Source organism: Rana temporaria, assembly GCF_905171775.1.
Source record: "Rana temporaria chromosome 9 unlocalized genomic scaffold, aRanTem1.1 chr9c, whole genome shotgun sequence".
Classification (NCBI taxonomy): Eukaryota; Metazoa; Chordata; class Amphibia; order Anura; family Ranidae; genus Rana; species Rana temporaria.
In genome coordinates this window covers 55,319-66,965 of record NW_024404479.1, presented here as the reverse complement: position 1 = coordinate 66,965, position 11,647 = coordinate 55,319, and positions in this window count along the sequence as shown.

Here is an 11,647-nt window from a genome sequence, read left to right as displayed (position 1 = left end):
TGATAGAGACATTTTTTCAATATTGTCGTTTTTTTAATTATTTTTATTTTTTTGATAGCGCAAAACCCCCCCCCCCCAAAAAATGCAGGGACATCAATTTTATTTGTGCATTTGTCAATTAACCCCTTCAATACCGGGGGGCCACTTTCCCCCCTTCCTGCCCAGGACACATTTTCAGCTTTCAGCGCTGTCGCACTTTGAATGACAATTGCGCGGTCGTGCTACACTGTACCCAAACTAATTTTTTATCATTTTTTCCCCACAAATAGAGCTTTACTTTTGGTGGTATTTGATCTCCTCTGTGACCCCTTGGTGGGCGGGGCTGTGACCCCTTGGTGGGCGGGGCTGTGACCCCTTTATGGGACGTTATTCTCCTCATAGCTGCCTAGTGTGAAGTTATAAGCTGCATTCACTCTGTACACATTACAGTGTACGTCAGAGCAATATATATATAAAAAAAAAAAAAACACAAAACACACAACACACAACACACACAACACAACACAACACAACACAACACACACTTTAACCAACCACCACAATCGTCACATCATTGATCTCCGAACTTCCTGTTGTGGCCGATAACTGCCAAGGGGTCAGTTAGGGTGTTGGAGGGTTTAGGGTTTCCCCTTGAAGAACTAGGCTAGGACTCAAGAATTGGACTAGGGACCTCCCCCAGAGGTCAAAAGGCGGGTCCCCAGGAGTCAATAGTCACAAGGTGTGGCTGACCCACACCCCCCCCCCCGGCAAAGTGTACCACCTACCCCAACTAAGTCGGAGAAAGTGCCCCCACTTCACCAAAATCCAAACCAAGGTGGTCACACCTGCCTGCTAGACTACAGAATCCCCCCCCCCTCCACCTCCCACCCCTCTCTGTCCCTTTTCACATTTATTCACCAACTTCTTTCCCGGTAAAACATTACTGCCGCCACCTTGGTTCCCAACAGCCTTGAGGTGACGCCAACACCACACGGAGAGCAGCTTACCAGATTGCAGATAAAAACAGCGATCCCCATTGAAAACGTCAAACTTATGACGAAACGCGTCTGGGACGCCGTGCAGTGACGTCACCGCGTTCAACGCAGAGAGGAAGGGCTCCTATTGTGCCGGCCGGCATTGAGTAACAAACAAATGCCGGCCGGCACAATAGGAGCCCTTCCTCCTTGCGTTGAACGCGGTGACATCGCCGCACGCCTCCCCAGATGTGTTTCGTCATAATTAGCACCGTTTTTTCTTGTATTGCTATATATAACAATTTTGCGCAGACCAATCAATATACGCTTATTGGGATTTTCTTTTTTTCCTTTTTAAATACTTTTTCTTGAGTTTTCGTGTGAAAAAAGTGGTTACATAACACAGCCGCCGAGATAACATTATAACAATCCTACAGATTTTTTTTTTTTTTTTTTACCAAAAAATATGTAGCAGAATACATATTGATCTAAAAATTGATAGAGACATTTTTTCAATATTGTCGTTTTTTTAATTATTTTTATTTTTTTGATAGCGCAAAAACCCCCCCCCCAAAAAATGCAGGGACATCAATTTTATTTGTGCATTTGTCAATTAACCCCTTCAATACCGGGGGGCCACTTTCCCCCCTTCCTGCCCAGGACACATTTTCAGCTTTCAGCGCTGTTGCACTTTGAATGACAATTGCGCGGTCGTGCTACACTGTACCCAAACTAATTTTTTATCATTTTTTCCCCACAAATAGAGATTTCTTTTGGTGGTATTTGATCTCCTCTGCGGGTTTTTATTTTTTGCAAAACAAAAAAAGATTTTCTTTGTTTCTGTTATACAATTTAGCTTTCTCCTTCACTGACAGGCACCAATGAGGAGGCACCGGTATGTAGAATTGATGGGCACCGATATTCAGCACTGATGGGCACTGGCAGGAGGCATTGATAGGCACTGACCGGCAGCACTGATTGGCACTGACAGGTGACATTGATGGACACTAATAGATGGCACTGATGGGCAGCATGTTTTGGGCAGATACTGACCAATGTTAATGCTGGGCACTGATTGGCACTGACAGGTGACGTTGATGGACACTAATAGATGGCACTGATGGGCAGCACTATTTGGGCAGATACTGACCAATGTTATATGCTGGGCACTGATTGGCACTATGGTGGGCACTGGCACTTTATTGGGCACTGACAGGTTATGATGGGGCACTGACTGGCAGCTACTGGGCACCGATTGGCAACTGATGGGTACATTTGATGGGGGCTGTGCTAATGATCAGCACAGACCCCCCCTCCTCTAACAGGGAGAACCGCCGATCGGCTCTCCCATTCAGCGCGATCTGAGGAGAGCCCTTTTCCGGCACTTCCTGATTCACGCGATGATCAGCTGTGATTGGTCACAGCTGATCACGTGGCAAGAAGCCTCTGTCAGAGGCCTCTTACCACAAAATCGAGAGATGCGGCGGGTCAGACTGACACGCCACACTCGCGATCGCCGCGCTGCGTGACCCCCACGGGCGTGCGCTGGCATGTTGTCCTGCTGGGCGTCATACGACGCCCACTCTGGATAACAGAACCACTTCCCGGCCTTCATTCTGCTATAGGCCAGGCGGGAAGCGGTTAATGTAATGCAGTGCCGTATCGTAAAAAAATGGCCTGGTCATGAAGGGGGGGTAAATCTTCCACTTTAACGGCTCGACACGCGCCCAATGAAAAGACACCATGAAAAGGTTTTGTTTATTTCTTGAAGTCCGGACCTCTTAATGAAGATCAGGTTTGTGGCGGAAAAGCCGCGGCAGACGCGAAGCTCGGCGGACTATTTGTCATCAGCCGGCTAATGGCCTTCACCTATTCTGGACAGGAAGAAAAATCTCGCCGTAGAAAGGGGGGCTGGGAGGGGGGGCAATGTAGAATATAATTTACTAAGAAAATAAATGAATAAGAAGCCCACGTGGCCAATGTGGCACCAGATGACCCAATTATCCCCGAGGAGGAACATCGAGTTCTCCTCGTTATAAAACGTTAGAGATGCGAGGATGGAACGGCGTTCGTATCTCATGTCGGTGGATTTGGGGTCCTCGAAAAATTCAATCATTTCTACGCGCCTTCCGCTCCTCTCGTGAAAGTGTCTGCAGGCCGCTGATAGTCAGATGAGAAAATGTCATCCAAGGTTTTCCCAGAGACATCAATCATCTCCTCAGCACCAGATATCGTGTATGAGCAGCACGCCAATAGAAAACCGCAAAAATGGCAGCTGGTTACAGAACGAGCAAAAAGAGAAGACGATGCCCATGGGGGGGGAGGGGGGGTACGATCAATATGAAAATTCCCCAGCAAGGTCAACTGCTTTTTGGGTTTTCGTTGTATAAAACGAGAAGAAGCAACACCGTCACACCAAAGGGCAGATCCAGCGCCCAACCCAGGACACACACTGTATGACCCAATATAACTTTACCCCCCTCCTCCCCCACTCCAAAAGACCAAGTCCATACGTTTCCAAACACCATATTGATGGCCTTGAAGGTGGGGGGGAAAGGCCATATTAATGGCCTTGAAGGTGGGGGGGAAACGCCATATTAATGGCCTTGAAGGTGGGGAGGGGACTCCATATTGATGGCCTTGAAGGTGGGGGGGAAAGGCCATATTAATGGCCTTGAAGGTGGGGGGAAACGCCATATTAATGGCCTTGAACGTGGGGGGGAAACACCATATTAATGGCCTTGAAGGTGGGGGAAAAACACCATATTAATGGCCTTGAAGGTGGGGGGGGAAACGCCATATCAATGGCCTTGAAGGTGGGGGGAAACGCCATATTAATGGCCTTAAAGGTGGGGGGGGAAACACCATATTAATAGCCTTGAAGGTGGGGGGGAAAACACCATATTAATGGCCTTGATGGTGGGGGGGAAAGGCCATAATAATGGCCTTGAAGGTGGGGGGGGAAACACCATATTAATAGCCTTGAAGGTGGGGGGGAAACACCATATTAATAGCCTTGAAGGTGGGGAGGGGACTCCATATTGATGGCCTTGAAGGTGGGGGAAAAACACCATATCAATGGCCTTGAAGGTGGGGGGGAAACGCCATATTAATGGCCTTAAAGGTGGGGGGGGAAAACACCATATTAATGGCCTTAAAGGTGGGGGGGAAAACACCATATTAATGGCCTTGATGGTGGGGGGGAAAGGCCATAATAATGGCCTTGAAGGTGGGGGGGAAAACACCATATTAATGGCCTTGAAGGTGGGGGGGAACGCCATATTAATGGCCTTGAAGGTGGGGGGGAACACCATATTAATGGCCTTGAAGGTGGGGTGGGGAGGGACGCCATATTAAATGCCTTGAAGGTGGGGGGAAAATGCCATATTAATGGCCTTGAAAGTGGGGGGGGGGAATCCACATTAATGGCCTTGAAAGTGGGGGGGAAACGCCATATTAATGGCCTTGAAGGTGGGGGGAATGCCATAATAATGGCCTTGAAGGTGGGGGAGGGGGGGGGACGCCAAATTAATGGCCTTGAAGGTGGGGGGGGGGGCGGGGGGGGAACTCCATATTATGGTTTTAGAATGGGAAGCTTATGTAGTTGGGATGGGAGGAGGAACAAGTGTCCTGCAGAGAGCCCTAAACTCAACCCTGGTGAACACCTTTGGAATGAAATGGAACGCCAATGGGGATACCGGTCTTCTCATCCAACATCAGTACCTGACCTCACAAATGGGCACACATTCCCACAGACCCCCTCTAAAATATAGTGGAAAGCCTTCCCATAGGAGTGGTGCCTGGTACGGGGGGCAGCTCTATATTAATGGCCATGGTTTTGGAATGAGACTTCCAACACTCAGAGGTGTGATGGGTTTTGGAACTTAAAGTGGATGTAAGCCCGGAATGTATTTTTTATTTATTTTTGATGTCACAATGTAGAGAATAAGATTTCCTATCATCTGTGCCCAGTCTTGCCACACAGAGTTAATCCAGCTCTGAGCAATCCTCTTTTATTGTTCAGTGAAATAAAACGGATTTACAGAGAAAAACCTCAGTCCGTTCCGCCCCCCTTGCTGTGAGTGACAGGTTATTTACATATCTCATGCACTAGCCTGGAGACAGGCATTATTTTTTAATTCCCACTCCTTTTCTGAAGTCATGTGACTCACCTGTTGATAATCCTGCTCGTCAGTCCTGCCTACTTAAGCCGTCCAGCTCAGTTGCTCTCTGCCTTCGCCTTGGTCAACATCAGAGAGACTTTCTCCTGCGTTTCTGTTAAAGACTTGCTAGGCTGATGTCCCTTCTGGCTCCTGATCCAGCTTGCTGTTCTACAAGTTCTTCTCTGGCTCCCTAATGTTTGGCTTGTCTGACTATTCGATCCGGTTTCTTAACTCTGGCTATGTTTTGCCTATGTTTAATCTTTATCTTTTTATTATTTTTACATACTGTCCCTGGTTTTACTGAGGCTGGCAACCCTGATGGGACCCCTTAGTGGCATGGGGCCCTCGGGCAGTGCCCGAGTGGTCAGTCCGCCCCTGGATTTAACTGTACTTCTGTTTCAGGCCGATCCATGGTTTCTGACAATACATCACCGGTACAGTAGAACTCGGAATTACGAGTATAATCCGTTCCAGGAGAATGCTCGTAATCCAAAGCACTCGCATATCAAAGCGAGTTTCCCCATAGAAGTCGATGGAAACGGAAATAATTTGTTTCCGCATTGACTTTAATGGCATGCAATACCGCATGTGGCCAGAGGTGGGAGGGTGCCGGAGAGACTCGGAAACACCCGGAAAAACTCAAGGACAGCTCGGCTGAACTTGGAAAACCTCAGAAGGATCGGGAACAGAGTATTTCTGAGTTTTTTTGACCATTTTTCGAATGGTTCCGCCCCACCTCAGGCCAAGCGTGGTAGTGCACACCGATTTTGGCCGAATCCTTCTCGTTTTGCGAGACACTCGCAAACCGAGTCAGGATTTAAAAATACACAGTGGGGTAGAATCAGAGAGCAATTGCGTCTGCGCAACCATAGTTACGCAGCGCAATTGCTATCTTGCGCCGGCGTATCGAATGCTCCTGATTCAGGAACCTCGATACGCCGACTGCAGCCTAAGATATGACTGGCATAAGCCTCCTAATGCCGTCATATCTTAGGCTGCATTCTTACGCAGGCCGCTAGGTGGCGTTCCCGTAGTGGTCAGCGTAGAGTATGCAAATTGCATACCAACGCCGATTCACAACCGTACGCGCGCCCTGCGTACGCAGTTTACGTCGTTTTTTGCGTAAGGCTGCCCATGCTATTAGCAGGGGCAGCCAATGCTACGTATACCCGTCGTTCCCGCGTCGCGTTTTTGAAAAATGACGTAGTTTGCGTAAGTGAATCGTGAATGGCGCTGGACGCCATTCACGTTCACTTTGAAGCAAATGACGTCCTTGCGACGTCATTTACCGCAATGCACGTCGGGAAAGTTTCCCGACGGAGCATGCGCACTACGCTCGGCGCGGGAACGCGCCTAATTTAAATGATCCACGCCCCATATGGGATCATTTAAATTGCGCGCGCTTACGCCGTGCAGTTTTCCTACTTTCCTACTGCTCCGTGAATTGAGCGTAGCGCAGGTAATTTACGGAGGCGCAGCGGCAAAACGGTGCGCTGCGCCTCCGTAAAAAAAAAGCGCAAAGCTACCTGAATCTACCCCAGAGTTGGTATTGTGAAACGCTCGTTATCCGCGTTACACGCAATCCGAGGTTCCACTGTAGATATAAATAGGCAATGCGCATCTCTGGCCCCCTCGTACATTGGGGCCACTACAATGAATATCTGGCATTTGTCTCTCTAGTTCCAAATACAGAGGAACAGATCACGGCACAGATGTGACATTGGATGCAATCTGTCATTGCCAAAAAGCGGTAATTGTATCTGGATGTGTGCCGGACATCTCCTGCCTAGGACGGGCGAGGGAGCAGGAAACAGAAGCTCATCTGCGGCTGGAAAAAAACCAAGGCATCATCAGGGCTTATTACGGCTAAACAGGAAAGCCGCATCCTACGTGACAGCAGAAGCCCCTCCACCACGACGTCCAGCAATAGGTCCAAGGGAAATTGGATATCGGAAAAGTAGAACAATTACCATTGATGGAGGAGGCCGTATGACATAACGAAGGTTTAATGGATAGTCAAGGTGGAAATACGGAAGGAAGCCAACTGTATAACCAACAAAACGGAGTAGAAGAACATCCCCCCCAAAGTGTGTCAGGTGAGACCAAGAATATATGTGAGGGGAGTATGAATGAGATCGGGATTGGGGTTCACAGGGAGAGCAACACCCAAGAGAGGGAGAAGGCCTACCAAGGTAAAGTGAGATCTTTATCAGGATATCTGGATCCCAGTTCTGAAATAAAAACGGGACCATCCGCCAAAGAATGTCAGGCTGCTGCAAGGACCGAATGGACTACTTTCACCACGCACTCCAAACCACGCGTGGCCAAGACCGGCATGTGAGAAGACGTGCGTCTCACAGCTCCTCCGCAGCACAGTCTATTGATCCTCTCCCAGCAGCGATCCGACGGCTCCAAACGGCTCTCCAGCTGGCTACCAACCCGGTCACCCTACCGGTTCACCCACCGGCTCTCTGCACCCGCGGAATGGCTAAAAAAAAAAAAGGATGATTTCCCGGGGCTCGAAATCCAAGATGGCGCCGCCGTGGCCCTGGCTCAACGCACGCCACGAGGCACCGAGAAGTCCAAAGAGGGGACCAGCAAACGAGCAGTAAAGGCGCAGGGTAAGGACTACCTGTGGGATATGACCTATTATACCCAAAAGCTGGGGGGCCCCCATGATCAGAACGCAGGGGGCCGCAGAACAGTCCCCTATGGCAGTGCAGGCCTCACAGGAGCAGTCTGATGGAGAGGCGGGGAGCAGTGGAGAGCGGGCAGGTACAGTGGAGCAGTCTCTCACCCTGCAAGCAGATACAGAGGCAGAGGACACTGAGCAACTGACCCTGGCTGAGATACTTAGGGCGGTTCATGTTTGTACCGCTTCAGTGAATACCTTTAAAGAGCAGTTTGGGGGATTGAGAGAAGATGTATCCCTGCTGAGACAGGATTTACAAAAGATCAGTGAGCGCACGACGGCTGTGGAGAGCAGGGTGAGTGAGGTTGAGGATAAGCTGCCCCCAGTTGCTCGGGAGGCCCATGCTGCCCATGAGCTAGCCAGGGACACTAATAACAGAGCTGATGACATAGAAAACCGGTTAAGGCGGAACAACGTGCACATAGTGGGGTTGCCTGAGAAGACTGAGGGCCAGGAAAGGAGGTCTTTTCTCCCATTTTTTACGGTAGAAAAAACAGATCATTTTTGGGTGTTTCCTGGTGCCTTGGCTGTTGGTGTATTCTCATTTCTGCCCCTGCTTCCCAAACTGCAGGAAGGTTTTCCCTTTCCGTTTTCTACAAACAAGACACAAGGAATGTGAGGGGCTTTTGGGTCTGTGTGCTAGATCCTGGCTGTGAGGTGTCCTGTGTGTCTGGCCTTGACCCGGATCTTATAAGCCTCTCCATGCAAGGTTGTCCATCGGCCTGATCCTCGGCAGCAAATGTTCATCCCTGTTTTTTTTCTGAATTGGATGCCATTGCTGATTTTTTTTAAGAAATATACGATAACAAAAGTACTCTATCGCTAGCGCCTGAAGAAGAGGTTTCATCATTTTCAACCTTGAAACGCGTCGAGCCTTCTCTGTCCCAGTCTAAATTGTCAGGACAGAACCAAGTGGTTTCTTTGTATCATTGTAACCATTTTCTTGTCAAATTTAATCTACCGTTGTGTATTTGCATCCGATTTTTTATTCAATTTATCAGAACTTTAAATTTATTCATATAAATTTAATACAATCCCAATTGTTGATCAAGTCTCTCTGCCTTGCAAAGTCCCACAGAGGAAAATTTCCACTTTTTGTACTTTAAATAGGGGTGGGGGCAGAGTCTCTTTCTCCAGTAAGTTCTTGGCACTACCACAATATATCAAGTGAGGAGAGTATGGATAATGGGGTTATTGGGGTTCAGAGGGAGTTTACTACACAAGAGAGGGCGAAGGCCTACCAAGGTAAAGTGAGATCTTTATCAGCACACTGGATGCTCTCCATCAGCCCCCCCACAACAGCGGCGGTAGTAGTTCGGTACCACAGGTACCCCAGCAACACACTCTTCCCTCAGTGCACCCCGCTTCAAATGCTTCTTCTGTCCTCATGAGCAGAACCTCATAAGGCCCCAACCCCTCTTACTTGCCCTCTCATGACTAGTTAGGGATGTCAGCCATCCATCTCTCTCCAGGCGTCATGAGTGAAAACTAACAATTCCTATCCAAGATGGCCGCTGGATCTGGTGGACTCCATCACCATGTTCTCTTCACCTTGCTTCTTCCCAGACCCCAACTCTTTCTTCATCCATTCTCAGCCCTATCCAAGGTAGTCACCAGATCTTGTTGGCTCGGTTGCCATGTTCTCTTTTTCACTTCTGCTTCTTCCACTACCTCAACCAACTACCCTAGGCCTTTCTTCAGTCAACTCCCGTCCTCCCCCCCCCTTACCTTCAGGACGGCCCATTTTTTAGGTCAATCCCTTTTACCGTACATTGCAGAGTAATAACCATTGACAGAGTGGGCTGTATGGCACAGTGAAGGCTTTCACAATGGTCAAGAGCAGGGGTCTCCAAACTGCGGCCCTTTGCTTGCCTTAATGCGGCCCTTGGGGCACTATTCCATCCAACTCCAATGGGGCATAATTCTTGTTGCCGACAATAATGGGGCACTATTCCTCCTACTGACACCATCAATTCTTTCCATTGACATCAACGATGGGACACTAGTTCTCCCACTGTCACTAAAGATATGGTATTATTTACTCCCACTGGACACTTTCTACTCCCAATGGCCCTAGTCTGGCCCCCTAAAGGCTGAAGGACCGTAAACTGGCCCTTTGTTTAGAAAGTTTGGAGACCCCTGGTCAAGAGGAACAGGCTAAAGAAGGATAACTGGATCCCAATTCTGAAATAAAAACGGGAACATCCTCCAAAGAATGTCAGAAGTACATATGTGAGGAGAGTATGGATAATGGGGTTATTGGGGTTCAGAGGGCGTTTACTACACAAGAGAGGGAGAAGGCCTACTAAGTGTCAGGGCCGGGCTCAGCCCTTCCTTCTCCGAGCCGCTCAGCTGTCGGCTAATTGCCACCTCCTATCTTTTCACAGTGACTCACCTGTGGATGATCCGGCTCGTCAGCCCTGCCTACCTAAAAATCTAAATAAAAATATAATAGATAAAAATCTAATTGACATAAAAATAAATATAGTATAAATATCATCCAAAATATAAATAAATATAATAGATAAAATATAAGTAAAAAAAAAAAAAAATGTAATAGATATAAATTATATATTAGATCTATTAAATATTTTTATTGTTTTTACTTATAGGTTATCTATTCTATTTATTTATATTTTGGATGATATTTATACTATATTTATTTTTATGTCAATTAGATTTTTATCTATTATATATATATATATTTTTTTTTTTTTAATAAAAACATTGTCCCGTTGAGAGCACCTGTATGGTGGAGGAAGATTGATCAATATTGTCCTTGGCTATGCCTATGCCATTGAGCTGTATCCCAAATGAATAGTTGGGTTAAGCAGGGTCCCCCCCCCCCACTTTTTTGTGTACACAGTATAAGCTTTGGCATCTTAAAATTGAAAAGCTAAATAAAAAAAAAGGAATAAAAAAAAAAAAACACAATAGATAAAAATATAATCTAAATGAAAATCTTATTATATTTTTTTTATATATATATATATATATATATATATATATATATATATATATATTATAAAAATGAATAAAAATAATAGATATAAATCAAAATAAATATGAATCTAATAGATAAAAATATAATCCAAATAAAAAAAAAAATAGATAAAAATGTGAGAAATAAAAATATATATATACTGATTTTATTTCTCACATTTTTATCTATTTTTTTTTATTTGGATTATATTTTTACCTATTAGATTTATATTTATTTTGATCTAAAAATCTGATCTGAATTTGATCTAAAAATCTATCTATTTTTTTTTATCTGAATTTGATCTCAATGATCTCAAAATCTATTTTTTTTTTATTTTTATCTATTAGATTTAGATTTATTTTTATTTATATCCATTATTTTTTTTTATTTATATATTATATATATATATATATATATATATATATATATATATATAAAAAAAAATAAATGAATGAATAAATCAAATAGATAAAAATATAATCCAAATAAAAAAAAAAATAGATACAACTGAGAAATAAAATCAGTGTATATATATATATATATATATATATATATATATATATATATATTTTTTTTTTTATATTTTTTTATATTTTTTTTTTATTTCTCACATTTTTATCTATTTTTTTTTATTTGGATTATATTTTTATCTATTAAATTTATATTTATTTTGATTTATATCTATATATTTTTTTTATTATTATAATTTTTGTATCAGATTTTCATTTAGATTATATTTGTATCTATTGTTTTTTTTTTTTTATTATTCCTTTTTTTATTTAGCTTTTCAATTTTTAGATACCAAAGCTTATACTGTGTACACAAAAAAGCAAAAAGGGGGGGGGGACCCTGCTTA